The sequence below is a fragment of the Diuraphis noxia genome, unplaced genomic scaffold, assembly GCF_037042655.1.
Source record: "Diuraphis noxia isolate RWA-SAM2 unplaced genomic scaffold, SU_Dnox_SAM2 contig0005, whole genome shotgun sequence".
In the NCBI taxonomy this organism is placed as follows: domain Eukaryota; kingdom Metazoa; phylum Arthropoda; class Insecta; order Hemiptera; family Aphididae; genus Diuraphis; species Diuraphis noxia.
This window is the reverse complement of record NW_028301715.1, coordinates 19,243,644-19,261,556: the sequence shown is the minus strand read 5'-3', so window position 1 is coordinate 19,261,556 and position 17,913 is coordinate 19,243,644. Positions and strand designations below refer to the sequence as shown.

The 17,913-nt window shown below is 28.8% G+C and overlaps 1 protein-coding gene and 1 long non-coding RNA gene across 2 annotated transcripts in view; both read left to right on the top strand.

Annotated features, from left to right (window-relative positions):
- The window catches only part of LOC149055015 (uncharacterized), a 124,130-nt gene extending 115,418 nt beyond the window's left edge, over nucleotides 1-8,712 (top strand). Inside the window, exon 3 of the long non-coding RNA XR_016192053.1 lies at nucleotides 8,523-8,712. This is a non-coding gene — a long non-coding RNA (uncharacterized LOC149055015). The remainder of the gene's footprint in view (nucleotides 1-8,522) is intronic.
- dnc (phosphodiesterase dunce) overlaps nucleotides 1-17,913 on the top strand; it is a 625,052-nt gene that overhangs the window by 137,297 nt on the left and 469,842 nt on the right. The window lies entirely within an intron of this gene.

Genomic DNA, 17,913 nt, shown 5'->3' with positions numbered 1-17,913 from the left:
GATGGCGCGTTGTAGGTACCAATGTAATTGGTGTTGTGTACAGTAAAAAATGTCCATAGTAATGTTTTCGCAATCTAGCGGCGCAACAGGGATTCGAGAAAAGTGCAGTAATATTTTTTAGTTGTAATTTCCTATGTAGATAGAGCTAAAACGTACGAAATTCAAAACGGTTAACGATGCATAAAACTACCTGTGGCTCCATCTCTGCAATTCCTATTGAGTTCATTGAATACTTTTTTTGAAAAACGATCGAATTGTGCTATGAGCTACGTACTTGATAATCTGTTGATTCTAAAAAACGCACTTGCTATGGAGTTTGTATTTGTAGTTTTGAAAAAGTGCTGACTTCTATAGTTCTTTATTGGAGATTTTCGGTGATAATGAAATCGCAAAACAGTAAAAAATAACGGAGAACGACAATATTACGTGACCAGCGGTAAAGACGCTCGAAAAAATCTCGATTAAAAATTTAATGACAAAATGCCCACGTATAACTTGATTAGTTAATCTGGCCATCTGAGCTGATGTATCAAAACACATATGAAAAACAGTGTAGCTACTTGCAACCAGAATATATTAAGATAAACAATTTTTGATCATTAATACTTAAAAAAAAAAATAATTTATGGTATATAATATATTATTATCACAATTAAATAACCAATACACTTATCTCCTAAGTCGGGTATTCGATATTTAATCATATTTCATGTTAACACTTAAGTCGGTATTACACTACAAATTGCAATAGTTTTTTCAGTAGTTTTTGTAAAATCTTAAGTAACGGTCGTCGGTGATTATTGTGAACTGAACGTGTGATAACTCTGTGTTACTGAAGTTAAAATTATTTACAGTTGAATTCAAATTTTTCAAGTCACTATCACTACTGAACAACGCATACTCAATTTCTTACTTGAAATTGTTTACTTCCAAATTATATAGAACAATTAAATACAGTATAATATAGGTTTTATATTTTGGTATACCAATCGTTAAGCCGATGATTACTATTTTCATTCGTTACGTCATAACTGAATGCTATTAGGGTATACCTTCGTTTTTAATCGCAAACAATTTGATCACTACTTACTTACTAAAGATTAAGACATGGCGTGTCTGATATCGGGTACACTTCAAATTATTTTAAAGAAGGAAACGTTTAGCCACAATTTTCTAGGAAATAATTTCGATTCCATCCAATTAAAAATTCACGTAACAATAACGTGAAGATTATTATTAACTAGTCAATAAATTGATCGGTTTTAAATTTTCTAAAAGAATTTCCCGTTAAAAATGCCCACCGTGAAGAGTAGGTCGTGTTATTCGCGGAAAAACTTTAAAACATATTATTATCGTCGATTATAAGACATAACGAACAAATTATAGACAATCTCAAGAAATTTGAATTTTCGTTTTATAAAATATCAATGAATTCGTGTTCTTAAGACGTGTTAGATAGTTTTATTTATTTTTAGGTTTAAACTATACGATAAAAGTAAAAAATTAAAATGTCATAATATGCGAATATTACACTGCTTGAGATTTTTTTGAAAAATTGAATTTTGTTATGAAAAACTTTTCAAAAAGAGCAGTAATATTTTTTGGAGTTAAGATCGCGGCTACGTTCACTAACATTCAAAATTCCATGCAACGAAACAGTTTTTGTGTCTCCTGAAAAGTTTTGGAATCCAAATTGCAGGTCTTTATAGTACCCAATCGATGTTATTATTATTAATTGTTTTCTTATTTATAATCTTATTAATATCTTGTTACGTATTGCTTTCAACGACGTGTTCTCTGTTATATAATATTATTATGTATTATTAGCTGCTCACATAGGCGTTTTTACCAATTTATATTTAATTATTCGTTTATTTATTTTACCAGCGCATACTTTGCAATAAATTCCAATAATATCTGAATATTATTATAGGACGACTTAGAAAAAATGTCGAACGATACGTGTATTCTAGTTCAAGGGGACAATGACGTGCGTATCTTGTTCAAGTCGTAGAATATATTACAATATATTATTATTAAAGTATATTCCGTGTTGGTATGTCGAGAAAAAAACATAAACACTTACCTAAAGCCACGCAGTGACGTGGGTGTAAATCGCCCAATATAAATGTATATAATATGTCATAGGCCATATGAAAATTTAGACATTTTGAGAAAAGTCTAGGCTCTTTGCAATGAGGTGGTCCATTTGCAAACTACTTATTATTTTTCCGAATGGCCTGTTTTTTTTTTTTATATAAACTTATTGTACTTACAGCAGTCAAGCCTTTTAATAACCACAATAGTTACTTTATAGTCATAACAATTTCACTTATCTCGTTATAAGATTAATGTATAACTTGTGCAAAAAAAAACAATTGAATCATTATGACATCTTTTTAAATTCATAATTATTATATTTATTTGGCGATGAATTGTATAACTTGTATACTAAATAAATATGATGACTATTTTATACTATTATATTATATAATATATTCATTACTAAACTAAATCTAAACCACTATAATCTGAAGGAGGTCAGATTACTAAATGATTAATGTTTAGGTTAGGTATAGATATTTGCCTATATTAGTTAATCATAACTAGTTATTTTATAATTAAATAAGTAAAATCTTTATCTTATTGCTATATAATAATTGTATTTCTTAAAAGGCTTAACTGCTGTTAGTCTGTATGCAATGAGCCTAAAAACAGCAGGACATATAGAAAAAAAATAAGTAGTTCACAAACAAGCTTCAATATTGCAAAGAGCCTAGTATTTTCACAAAAATAATAAATGTTCAATTAAATAATATTTTACATTATGATAATATAATATGTGTAATAATAATAATAATTATAAAATTTTACAAGTTAAATATAACATTGAGCTAAATATAATACGGTAAATAACAATTAAGGAATACGATTGTTTTTTCCAAATCTTTTGAAAACTATTGGAATTTCCCAGCCACTCTCCCCTCAAAGTACGAACTAGATTTACTTCCCTACCAGAAAAAATGCTGAAGTAGAAAGAAGTAGAAAATCGAAGTACTTTTACTACTCTAAAAAGTGTTGACACAAAAAAAAAAAAAAAAAAGATTTCTTTGTAAAATCAATACATTTGTCGCTTCGCTTCGAATTTAAAACAATTTTAAAATTAGTATTATTATTATATATTTTTTTTTACTGATCATAATAATATCGGTTACTATACTTATATATTAGTTCCAATTTACATTTTAATTACATATATATTTTGCGTTAAATGTTTTTAATTATTACTGTAATAATAATTATTGCAATTAAATTAACAAATACCTATACATTTTATTATACATACCTACTTGTTGTATGATTATTGTTTAAAAAAAGGATACATTTTTGTTCATAATTTCAAAGTGTTATATTTATATTGCGTTTTAAAACTTCAATATTATTTCTCTGGATTAATGGAAAATTGTAATAGATGACCTACAAATATATTAGTAAAAGTACAAAAACATTACAAAAAATAAAACCTTAAAACATCAACAAATCTCAAACTAAATTTCGTTATTTAGATTCATTTATAATGATTACATATTTTAAACTGGATAGCCCATCATAGCTATGTTATATTAAATATGAAAATATAATAACTTCCTGGCAATAATGATAATCGCATGTTAGGTTGGGTTGTAGGTATTTACGTTTATATTTTTAATTTTTAATTTAATTTATGCAATATCAATATAAAATAATAAATTCAATCTGAATTTAAATTATTCATTTTAACACTAAAACCACTATATAAACAAATATACAAGAAAAAACTTATGATTTGACAAGTTTGGCATCAATTGTATTGTTTAAAAAGAAAAAAATTACAGCATACCTATTATATTAGTTGAATAGATTTGCATGTTTTTGACAACTGAAATTCAGTTCATCAAATTGATGACGAATGCGTGGATCGTAATTGCCTTGTCCAACAAGAGGCTTATGTCGTATAAAACCAAAATCGTTTTTATAAAAACCTACCGAAATTACGTCGAAAATGTATTGTTGACTGGATAATAAAAGTTGGATGATAAATATTATCAAAATTATTTTTTTAACAGCTAGTGATGTTAGTGGAAAATGTTTATTAAAATATATTTATTTAGGATATTTCCGGAAGAAATTTCATGAAAAAAAAACTTTTAATTATTGTTTTTGTTTTGATGAAAAGCAACACTGTTTTTTCACGACTTATGGACTAATACAATTTCGCAAGTATTGAGTAATGAATAGATTAAGTGTATGAGAAATGCATGTTATATTTATGAAGAAAAAATATATTTTTAAATTACATTTCTCAACATTTCTGGTAATTTCCTTTTATAAATGTCTTAAAAATTACATTTTTGAAATTTAACATCATTAACAACGGCTTATATCAGAAAGTACCGAGGTACAACTGCTCGCTACTTCCCTTTGGTTATCTGCGAAGTGCACGCAAGTTTTAATTTAATGTTATTACCTATGGTTATTCGATATATTGATTGGTTACTTACTATATATTATATATACAGGGTGTCCCGCGAGGATTTACCCATTGCGATATCTCACGAAATAATGGAGATATCGAAATTCTGGTTTTAAAATTAGATTCACAGGGATAAGAACTACAATTTTTTAAATTTATTTTAATGTTTTTGTAGAAAATTTAAAAAATATATTTTTTAATTTAATTATTTCCAAAAATATTAAAGATAGCCATTTTGTAGATTTTATTTTTCTGAAAATATTGACGTTTCAAAATTTTATTTTCGTTAATTTCCTGATTTTTAATAGTTTTTCTAGTTTTGAAGAAATAAAATATGATTATAATTTATAACTATTAGGAACACCAAAGGTATCATTCAGCCGGTTGTATGGGAATGCGCGCGGCGTGGTGGGTCACACGTTTGATAACATTACGGTGTTAAATAATTCGCAATTTTTCTCGAAACTAAAAAAAAATATTAAAAATCAGGAAAATAATGAAAATAACATTTTGAAACGTCAATATCTTCAGAAAAATAAACTCTACAAAATGGCTATCTTTATTTTTTTTGGAAATAATTTTTTTTTTTTTTTTTCTTTATTTGAGATAAACAATCTATACCTTAGGGGCACAATAAGTTTATATGGTTAGAGAATTTACAACATGATACGCTTGACAAGAGAAGTCATCCACTAATGACACTCAAATTGATTGATTTTTTTTTTTTTTTTTTTTTAGAATAATTAGTTAAACAACTGATACTCTGTAAATGATTAGTTGAGGGCAGGGGGGTGAGCAAGTAGGTCACGACACCATTTACGTTTTAAGCGTCTGGGTGGGTTACCAGGAATAGTATGGACTGCAAGATTACGTATTAGCGGGTTGCTATTTGAGGAAAGACGATTATGGAAGCGTTGGTAATGATCTATAGCTTCTTCATGTACCAGTTTCATTTTTAGATCAGTGTGAATAGTGTGGTTTGAGACGTAAGGAGGAGCGTTTAGAAGTTTCCTGAGTGCTATGTTTTGAAAAGTTTGTATTTTGTTTATATTTGATTTTTTTGCATTACCCCATAACTCTATTCCATAAGTCCAGACTGGTTTGATTAAAGATTTATATATGAGCAGTTTTGAGTTGATATTAGTGAATTTGATATTGTTAATAAATGTTTTAAGAAGGCGTAAACGAGCGTTTAAGTTTGTTCGTTTAGACTTAATATGGTGGGCCCAGGTTAATCTACGATCTAAAGTTAGTCCAAGATATTTAACTGTTTGTGAGTTTGGAATAGGGATGCCATGAATGGAGACAGCTGGGCAGGTAGGAGGTCTAAGGGTAAAAGTACAATGTATGGATTTGGACTGATTTATTTTCAACCGCCAGTTGGTGTACCATTCTTCCATGAGGGAGAGGTGATTTTGAAGATGGTGGGAGGCAATAACCGGGTCATTATTTATTGAGATTATAGCTTTATCGTCAGCATAGTCGGCGACTAGCGTATTCGGGGAGGTTGGTTGATCAGAGGCGTAGATGTTGTAGAGCACAGGCGAAAGAATTCCACCTTGTGGAACGCCTGCCGATATTTTGGCTATACTGGAGAGGGTTTCACCGAAACGAGTACTGAAATATCTGTCAGAAAGATATGATTTAATGATCAGGAAGTATACAGGATGTAAAAATTTTTTCAATTTGAAAAGGAGCCCATGGTGCCAGACCCTATCAAATGCTTGAGAGATATCAAGAAAAACGCAAGTACAATATAATTTTTTTTCTAAAGCATAAGAAATTGCATCTACAACTCTATGAACTTGGTGGATTGTTGAGTGGGTAGATCGAAATCCAAATTGAGAGTTGGGAAGAATGGAATTCATAGTTAGGCATGGTAGAATACGTTTAAGTAAAAGTCTTTCAAGGATTTTAGCGAAAAAAGGTAATAGACTAATGGGGCGATAAGAGGAAATGGTGTCAGGAGGTTTATTGGGCTTTGGAACAAGAATAATAATCGAGAATTTCCAGAGGGAAGGAAAATATGAGAGCCTAAGAACAGAGTTAAATAGATGTGAGAGGTGGATGATCGCTTTTTTTGGCAGGCATCTGGCAACTTCAGCAGTAATTTGATCAAACCCGGGAGATTTTTTGAGAGGGTATTTATCAATAGCATATTTAACTTCATTCGGAGTGAAGTGTTTGACAGGGAGAGCAACTGGTAGTGGGGAGTTTAGAAACTCTTCCACAGAGTTGATGTTATTTGGAGAGGCAATATCAGGGTGAGGTTGGAAAGTTTCAGATAGGTGGAGTTTGAACAGTTCAGCTTTATCTGTATCAGATATAGCAAAGCTGCCATCGTTTTTTTTTATTGGGACGTTAGGGGCTTTAGTTTTACATGCATTTTTTGTTGCTTTCCAAAGACTACCATCATTTGCAGAGAGATTAGTTAGAAAGCTTTCAAAAGATTTAGTTTTGAGTTTAGCTAACAATTTTTTTAGATGGTTGGCTAATTTATTGTATTTTTGCTTGTGTGAAGGCAAGCGGGTTCGCTGGTAAAGAGCCCTTGACCTACGTTTTTCAACAATGATTTCACGAATGTGGACTGGTATAGCAGGAGTCTTAGAAAGTTTGAGGGAGGTGACTGTAGATGACCAAGCTGCACTTTGAATGAGGTTTGTGAAATTGTAAACAGCTAGATCCAGGTCGTCATAGGATTTTAATTTAATGTTTAATTTGATTTGTTGGTCTACAAGGTCATGAAATTTGATTTTATTAGTAGTATGGTTAAATAATTTCGGGGATTCCTGTCGAAGAGGAGGAGAGACATTAAGAGTTAGCAGTACTGAGGAATGGTCAGAATTTAAGTCAAGTATATTCTCCGTAGTGGAAATAATTAAATAAAAAAATAAATTTTTTAACTTTTTACCAAAACATTAAAATCAATTAAAACATGAAATAATTGTAATTCTTATCCCTGTGAGTCTTATTACAAAACCAGGATTTCGATATCACCATTATTTCGGGATATATCACAATGTGTAAATCCTCACGGGACACCCTATATATATTGATGGCAAATCACGAGGTTTACTTGTAATAACCTAACCTAATCGATATGGAAAAATATTAACCTTTTAAGCATTCAATTTTAACAGTTAAAACATACGTGGAGAATTTTCGATATTATACATTTAAACTGATCGGAATTCCATTGAGAAAATATTTGAACAGGCAATATTCCGAAATATTATAAGCAAAAAAAAAAATCCCCAGAAGTGCATTCGCCTGCGTCACTTATCTGCGAATATCCGTGGAACTACGCATGCAAATATTGAATTATTATTTTTTAATTTTCTTATAAGTTATAAATTGACTATAAATTATGAGGATTACCAGTGATGGATTGTGTACCTATAGGAGTTATCGATTCAGAAAGTCCCAAGTATCCATTTATTTTTATCAGTCAACGCGTGCGTTAAGGATTTTGACTATTAATTTCGACAAAAATAAATAGTAATAAAACATAGCTAACTGTTTTTAAAGTTTATTTTATTATGCAAGATAAATCGGTTTTAATTTCAGGCGTTCATATTGAATTGCTACTTATTAAAATAACTGCTCGGAAATGCTGATGATGTATGAAATAAAAAATGAACAGAACAATAACATCGATCATTAGTAGTGTTACAAACTAAAATGGAAATTGTTTTCGAACTGTCATTTGAAAACGTCGAGTTAATCTGACAACATTTGGAGCGAAAAATAAAACACAAATTACACCAAAAAGTTTTATTTGAATCTATGTACATATGTATATTCTGTATGACATTCTATACAACAGTGTCGTGGATAAAATAAAAGTTTTAAGGGCTGATAATTCTCAGAACAATATTTGCGGATAAACTGTATTGTAATTAATTTTTGTTTAGCGATTTTTCGTATGTTAATTATAACGGTTATGCGACTTATAAAACTGAATAACATTATACTATAATATGACAATCGTTTTTTTTTTTTGTTACAGGTGAGCGCATTTTCCAACGAGTTGTCTTTTGTTTATCAAAATTACGTTCAAATAGCAGCAAACTGAAAATTATTTATTTTAAATACACATAGCTGCGAAAAAAAGTAAATGAAATTGTTTGCTAATGTTTTTTTGTTTTGATTGCATTTACGATATTACAAAACAATATTGTTTTTCGCTTTGAGTGTTTGGCCAGCCATCCAGCCATAGTTTGATTTATAGATGTTACAGTTTTCTTTTTAATTTGAATAGAATAGAACATTCTTATAAAGCTAGCAAGTTTTTTTATTATGTAAGTTAAGTAATTAAAGTAATCAATTAATACATTTCAGTTGGCCGACCCCAAATAGCTGAGAGAGAAGGTGAAGAAAAAAAAGAAAAATAATTAATACATTTCAGAGTGTTCAGAGAATATGTTCGAAGTAGAGTTTAAATTATAATATATTATTCAATTAATGATATGTCCCAAAAATAATATATATATTTTTTTTAATCATAATAATTATTCACTCCCTCCCACCCTCAACTACACATCTACTCTCAACATTTTTTTGTATTTATTTGCACTATAAATAAGTTCCTGTTTTGTCGAATGTTTTTACTTATAAGTTATCTCTTAGGTGCAAATTTAGCGTCGCATTCATAAGATGTTGCTTATTATAATATATAATGAATAATATTGAAAAGTTAGTTTCATTCATCTTATTTTAACGCAAACGATAATAATAATAATAAAAAAAAAACAATAGTCTTCTTGGAGATTCTATTATGGTTAAGAATACATCGGAAATGATAAAATCATTGATGATGACGATTTCGTAATTTCGTTACATATTCAGAGAACACATTTTTTTTTCCAAGTGAATTTAAGAACAATAATAAAACTAATTAAATCTTCATAAAACATTTATAAGTGTATTCTTGTACCATTTTGTGGGGTTACGGTCATAAATTAAATCAGCCGTTTACTAGGGTTAGAAAATAAATTATGCATCGTGGTTGTCGGTTTATATAAATGCTGAAAAAAATGTTACGTTTGAGAATTTAAAACAGACCAATTCAAGAGACATATTGCACGCTGTTGTTGTAATAATATTATATTGTGCTGTTGGATGATAAAACTTCAAAACCCTAAATAATAACTTTTGATGTAATTTTTTAAATAATTTATGTCTTAAACGTTAAACATGTACCTATCATAACTATGGAAAAATCTACCACTCGGACACTCGGTGATGCACTAAGACGGCTGCAGCGTTTATTGATATATCATTATTATTGTTATTTTTTTTAAACAAAAAATCAATAAAATATTTTATGCATACAGTCATTCACAAACTAGGATAAACTACCTACCTCCGAGTTGGGCACAACAACAATACATGAAACGAAATAGTGAACAATTTACGGCACATAAAATTTGATATCCTATAACAAAACCTTTTTATTCATAATAATATGTACACATATTTGTTAAATTTAAACAATGTTTTTTTTATTGGTTCAACAATAACGATATGTACTTTAACCTCATAAATATTAAAATAATTGTATGTAATATTACTAATATTTACCGATGCGAACCGTGTACTGTGCCATATATAATATTTATTTTTCAAGTGGAATTCCATTCGCTTGATAGTAACTTCGTAGATGACGGCGCTATGTTTATACGTATTATTATTATTACAATTCTAAATGTGACTAAAAAAATAAAACGCTTGAAAGTATAATGCATATATTCCATTCCATATAAGACTTCTAAAGCATTTGTGACTGCATAGTGCGTATGAAGATAATAATAACATCTTTGGCATTTTATTATGTTAGTCGTCGTCTTTGCATCGAATAACAACGCCGCCAGAGTCACGAACGAATATTCGTGCAAACACGGTGGAAATATTTGGCCTGAAATCCTTTTGACTTAAATAATTCGGTTAATAGCACGCCGATGATGGTACTTGAAAATACTTTGGGTCATTAATCATTGAGGCGAGTTTCCTCTTAGATCTGGTGCTCCGGTCAAAATGTAAATTCAGCCAAAATCAAATTGCGCGAGAGTCGTAGTGGCTGTATGTATATAATATTGTATTATTAATAATAAATTAAGTTCCGATATCGTAACGGAATTCGATCTTCCTGCAACTCGAAAATCGTTTCGTTTTCCTTACGAATTCCGACGTGAACTTAGTGTACAAAATATTATAATATAATCCGTGATCATCGCTCAGATGAGTGCGCACAAACACAATCGGTTTCGACGTTATGATAATATCATCATTTACAAGTCGTGATGCGCGTCATAGTAATTCGGGCGCAATCGGCACATCATGAAACGTGTTTCGGTTTTATTTTTTTTCCGTTACAAACGACTACAATAATTAGAGTAATATTAGTTTTAATTTCAATCAGAAATATAAAATATTACGGTCCTGTAGTAGTCCATGGTTACCAAGTACCGCGTGTGACAAGATTCGAATTAACTAGTTCAAAAAAGATTTTTTTAAATTTTCTCCGATACATTTGCACGTATCGTAAGTTTTGTTACTTTGTCAGCCTTTCATGGTGGCACTTTTTGATCAATCAGCAATTAATGAAAACAGTGTTTAAATGACTGGTATTTTTTCTGACTCGATTTATTCACCCTGATTGTTCCATATAATGTGATTTCGAATTCCGGAAATAACATAAGAAACCTTATATACTATATACTAATACACTATTACATCATCCTAACGAAGTATTAGTCAATATCATATGGAGGAGTAATGAGTCCCATTTATAGCTTTTTCCGTGTTTATTAATTATTGTAGTTAGTGCTTTATTATTAGCAGTAGGCACTATAATAGTTATCAAATAATCTATTATTAATTTTAATGACTTTTTTAATTGATAGTTTCACATCACTTGTTGGGCTCCCTGGTCACATAACTCACCAACCTTTCAGGAGTTTCATAACGTCATCAAACTGTTACCCCTCGGTATTTTGCATTTTAATATCTGTAGTTTAGATATTTAAAATCAAAATGTATGAAAGATAAAATATGCAAAATGCATTAAAATAATATAGTATTTAATGAATAAAAATAACAATATATTTATCTATTGGTTGTTCTTATGTCAAAGAACTTTCATAACTCAAATTTTTAAAATGTTTCTTTTATTATTAATTAGTTATACTCGAACTACACAACTCCATTTTATTTTATTTTTAATACTTATTCCTTTTTTTAGTTAGAATACATTTTTATTCCTTTAGATATCCTAGTTGATTTAACTGTGTGATGTTAAAGATAAAATATACGAAACTTTATCATAGAGATATGACGTGTACCTTTATTTTTATTGTAATAAATTATTGTCAAAAGCTGAATGTCAATTTTACCTAAAAAATTTTTTTAATGAAATTAAATAATTTATATTCACCGACGGTCGGTATACTTGATTTATCGTATAGACTAACATAAACATAAAACAAGTTGTACTATTTGCATTTCAAAAGTTCGGTGGGCTTTCGTATTTTGTCACTCACAAAAATAATATTATGTCGGAATGTCGAGGATAGTTGTACACACATAATATAATAGTACGCACATTAAGCGAACCGTGTGAAGATCGGCAGAGTAAAAATAACACGGAGCGGTGACATTTATTCTCTTATTTAGTGGGCGTTTGATATACGAAATTCATTCGGTCGTATAGTCGTAAGCGACGCGTTTTTCAACTCTAACAACATGCGTGATAAAAGATCTGGTACACAAAAGCTTATATTATTACACAGCAGAGTTGACGGTTAAGTTGTTTGGCCAACAATTAAATCTTCTTCCTAAGATAACACAACATTAGCAGTTTTCCCTGATAATCCCTCCTCGGTTAACCTAAGAATGAATAAATATCAAGTGGACCCCTTTATTTCGAACCACAAACAGACTCACACTGGCGTGTCCTCGATCCCTGTTAAATAAATTAATACTAATATAGTCATATTATTATTAATAATTTCGTTTCTAGTACTCTCGCAAGGAAATTATTTATTTTCGTGTACATTGATATACCTAGCAGTATTTAAATTGATTCTGGCGAAGAATTCAAATAATTTTATCCTGTGCTAATATTAGTACCTACATAACACATTTTTTTTGAAAAACTATTAATATTTCAATGCAATTTTTGTCATCACGCATTACTTTTTATACTTTGAATAGCGACCTTCCATAATAATATAATATAATATAATCAATATCATGAGATATAATATCACCACATATCTAAGAGGAAAATAATTTGCTTATTTTTTTCCATGAAGTTTGTTTTTCAACAATTATTCCAAACATCGTGACCAAATGACTAATATTCACCAATAATATTTTATTCGTATTATGCAATACCTATCCAATTGGGTATTGCTGATTATATGATTCAATATTAAATATTCAGTAAGGACTTAAGGTTTTATGCAGAAAAATGTAATTTAAAATACGAGATCAAAAATAGAGACTGCAACATTTTTGATTGCAATTTCAATGTTTTTTGCAACACATAAAAAAAATATGAAAGTTCAAAATCAATTAAATTAGAAAATTGAAATCAAATAATACTTAAATTTTTTTACACGGAGAAATGTATACCTTCGAGTTAAAAAAAAAATGACTCATGTTTTTTAAATATAATAATTTAATTAGGTACTCGATGATATATTGTGCTTGAGTTTATATTACACAGCATTTAAATTAGTTGTTTAGTTGACATTAAATACATTTTTTAGAGTGAGTATCAATGAAAATATGCTATAGTATAATCGTAGACCGGAGGTACTCAAACTGCGGGTCACTACACAAAATTGGGTTGCGTAAAGTTTTGAAATATAAATATCATTAATCTAATATTTTAAGATATTTAAAACATTTTAGAACTCAAAACAAGAAAAAATCAATTATTATATGTATTTAATGCAACTTATGTGTTACTCTATTTTCCATGTAACTATATTGTTTATATTTTCTTACTTTTCACTAACCGCGACGATTTCAAGACTTCGATTGTATAAATAACGTATAGTTATCCTCAAAGATATATTAATCAACAATGATATAAAAAAAATGTTCTACATTTTTACAAATTGGGTAGTACCATAAATCATTTGGGAACCTCTGTGACGTGGACAATTTTATGCAGTAAAATGTACCTGTACAAATAATATTAGATATGTATCTTATAATAAAAAAAAATATGTACATATTAAATTGGTAATATTAATAGAGGAGAAAATATGAGATACGTCATCGTTTGTCATCGAATAATGCTAAACATAATGATAGTATTATTAAAGCATATTATCACAGCTTGCACATGCGCATCACATTATCTAACACGTCAAAATGTTATCTCGGTGTACTAAATATATGTTTAATGCATAATGATATAGCATGGTGGCATCGTGGGTTGTCTAGAAATTATTTCTGAAGATTCGAAACGATGAATTTACTTCACGAGTTTTTGTATAAAATAAGATAACTAGCCGAGTATAACTTCAAAAAGATTTTAAACAAAACTACACGTCGTGCATTTAATAAATCGTATGGAATTGTAATGTGCAAAATGCAAATATTTATAGACAGACTTTAGTCGCTCAAAACTTTTTGTATTATATAGGTTAGGTACCTACTACAACTATACGTATTATGCTTTTGAAATACGGATGTAAATAAAACACAAATATAATTAAAATGTAATACTAAATTCATTTTCTTAATTAAAATTTTAACAAATACAATAAATAATGCATTATAAAAATCTGTGTTTTGACCGATCAGTAATGAAAGGGTTAATTTATTCTTTCATTATTATAATGCATTTTTAAATTATACTATCAAATACAAAAATAAAACTGCTTATTTAAAACCGTTTTAAGTCATTATTTGTAAACGTTGTTTTAGAGTAGGCGAGTAAAAAAAATAAATTTTATAAACATATTATACACATGGTGTAATATAGATTTTTTAGCCGATTTAAATTTAATTTAAATTCAAAAAATATTTTAAACCCTAAAAAGGTGAAGGATGAGTTTAGCGTCATAACGGTTACAAAGATACTTTATATTGTTGTAATATCACATTGAACGTAGGTACACAGTTTTATATCGACTATAAAATATTTTTTCTTTTAACTATCGGATCTAAGTGAATACTGCAAAACAAAATGAAAACGATTTTGTACGAAAACAAAAACCTGTAAAAATGTCATATCGGGAAAATATGATGATATATAGTGTTGCGTGTATTTATAATAGGAACAGAGCGAGAGAAAAACAATGGACTAGAAAAAAAAAAAATCGTGTTTTTATAAAACGAAAAATATTACAACGCGATCTAGTTGGTCAGTAAAATAATTACATATAAATAAAAAATCATGTAATCAGGCTCTTAATTTTTCACTCGGAGAATTTATTAGTCCTAAAACAGGCTCCTAACTAGAAAACAATTGTAGATGATTTAAAAAAAAAATTATAGATGGAATAAATACTATATTTATTATACGTATAGGTAACATTAATGGCTTTAAAAATTATTGTTATTTATAAACAAAAGGAATCTAAAAGTTTAAAAAAAATGTTAACTTAACTCAGTTATTAAACTGATATTACTATCCTTTAACTAGTAGTTACTAAAAACAATAATTATATGATTTTCTACTTTTTAAAAAAAAAAATACATTTTGGAATTTTTGTTTCAAATCAAATATTGTTCAATTATACTAGGAAGTTTGTTGTTTAATATTAAACTTGATTTTAACTTATTGTTTTTCAAGTTAACTAAATTATAATTAAGTTAGTACTCGGGTTAGGTTATATGATCATATTTATGACCTTAAAAATATTAAAAAAAATATATGCAAATATCCCCCCCCCCCCCAAAAAAAAAAAAACATTAATGCATGCACGTTCGATCAATTAAATTTGACATGATAAAAATCATATTATGATGTATTTAAAATATTGTTTTATTTCGTTGTTCATTGGAAATATTACTGTAATTTTATAATAGATTATTAATAGGAACTATAAACGTGTCATATTCAACCGTTCTTGTAACATGTGACACTAACAATAATATTATCTACCATGGGCTTGTTTACGAAAGGTCTAAAAACATGTATGCCACGTTTGTGAAGCACGGATGAGTAGTGGAAATCTAATAGTTAAAAATATTTATATTTTTAAAAATGTTCTCTGAAATCTAAAAATTTGACAAGAAATACATTCATAACTTAAAAATTTAAAATTATATAACTTACTTTTCTTTGTTTTACCAAACGGATTTAAAATTTGTTCTTTAATATTTGTGATTAAATGAAAATTAATATGTAAATGCCATAAATATTCTAATCTTATACAGATGTGACGATGAATCTTTAACTATAGTCTAGATCCTTATTCAAAAAATAATCAATTAATCAAGTTAAAAAAAAAATAACTTTTCAACTAATCGCGATGTCCACCACATAATACCTAATGGATACAAATTATCTGTACTTTGGTGAATAAAATAACTTCGAGTTTGGTAAATCTATTGGGCTTAATGTTTTTTTATAAACTTTGCCTAACTCACTCTGGTGATTGTCGAACCATGAATAATATAATCTGATTACGTTAAAGTTTGTGTTATTATTTTCACAAAATAAATACAACGAAATTCAAGACCCGTAAAAAAACATGGAACGATAAATCTTAACGACTGTGATATTGCAGCAGTGAACACACAGAAATAATAAAAATCCCTACCTAAGTTGTAAGTAGAAATCAATACATTGTAAAACAAAACAAAATTCATCATATAAAAATGTGTATCAAAAGATAATTTTGTTTGAATGAGTTTCGTAGAACATATTTTTTTTTTAATAATATATATATATAAATTTGCGTCAATATGAGGACGTGAAAGCCAACATGGCTATACCTCGACCTTTATTGTTCGGGGGTGACGGGGCGTGTGCACAATTATATTATTAGCAAATCAATATCGCAAAAGTTATGATATCTGCGTGACTGAAAGTTATTTAAACACCGTTAAAACGATAATGAAAACAAAATTGAACGGTGTCCAAATATAAATAATGTCTCCGTCGTACAACGGCGTCATAACAATACTATGTAATATATTTGTGATTTTGTTTTGAGGGAGAAAACTTTGATAACAACATAATAATATCTTTTGGCATTAAACACATAATTATTTGCTAGGGTTTATTAGCAGTAACTTTTATTCCTTCCGTCGTTTACCGGCTGCTCTCGCTGTGCATAATATACATGTATAAACATTATAAAACTTCTCTCTCGTCCTCTCTACCCATCTATCTATCTGTTATCTTTTTCTTTCTCTATCTCTCTTTTTCTCTCATTCTCTCTCTCTCGTTCCGGCAAATCCACAATCGACTAAGGCACGCCTCAATTATCGAGGTCAAATAGACCAGCCAATTTTAACGGATAAGCGTGAATCGATAATCATCAACGGCGGATTAGACGGGACCAGTGCGCGCGGTGGTTAACCGAAAGCTTATAATTCTCATATCGTTTTTATTATTATTATAGTTGAATTTAATAGTATGTTGAATGAAAAGTTCGAAAATACGCGAATTTGGTCTTATTGTTTCGACAAAACAACGAATGGCAAAAATCCCGAACGAACGGACACACAAAATTGTACGTCATTCTACACTGAGTGTTGCTGTACAATAATCATCAAAATAAAAACAGCCTATACGAAGAAAAGTACAAAAACAAAATTATTGTATATTCACTGTAGTCTATTAAATCTTGTCATTTTTCGTACCTTCTGATATCGGTCTCATTAATAATTGTCGATATTTCCCAGCACTCTTCTGTTATCGTCGAACGACTTTTCGGTTATCGGGTAAAATATGGAAAAATGTTGTGTCATAAATATAACTCCACACGTCCACCACTTGATGGAATTATGTAAAAATTAACAAATCAAAAGTATTGTAATTATCGTAATGTTTTAAACTTAATTTAAAATAAAAAAAAAAAAACCCTTGTTTTTGATATAATGGAATTAAATTTCCGAAAATTTGATCACTTCAACGAGTATGCGTTAATCATAATTGTGATATTTGTTGTAGAGTCACTCTGTGTATTGATTAAAAATAATTATTTTATGAAAAACGGCCATCCTGAAATAGACAAGGTTACCAATGGCGTAATATTTAAGTAAATCTAACTAAACCAAAATGCGATACCTAAAGTATGGTTTATTATAATAAAATCAGTCTTTGACTAAAACGTTTCATTTTATGTATACTCATGTTTTATGATGTTTAATGTCTAAGTAATAACATTTTGGTTTAAATACCTACAAAAAATTAAATATATTCA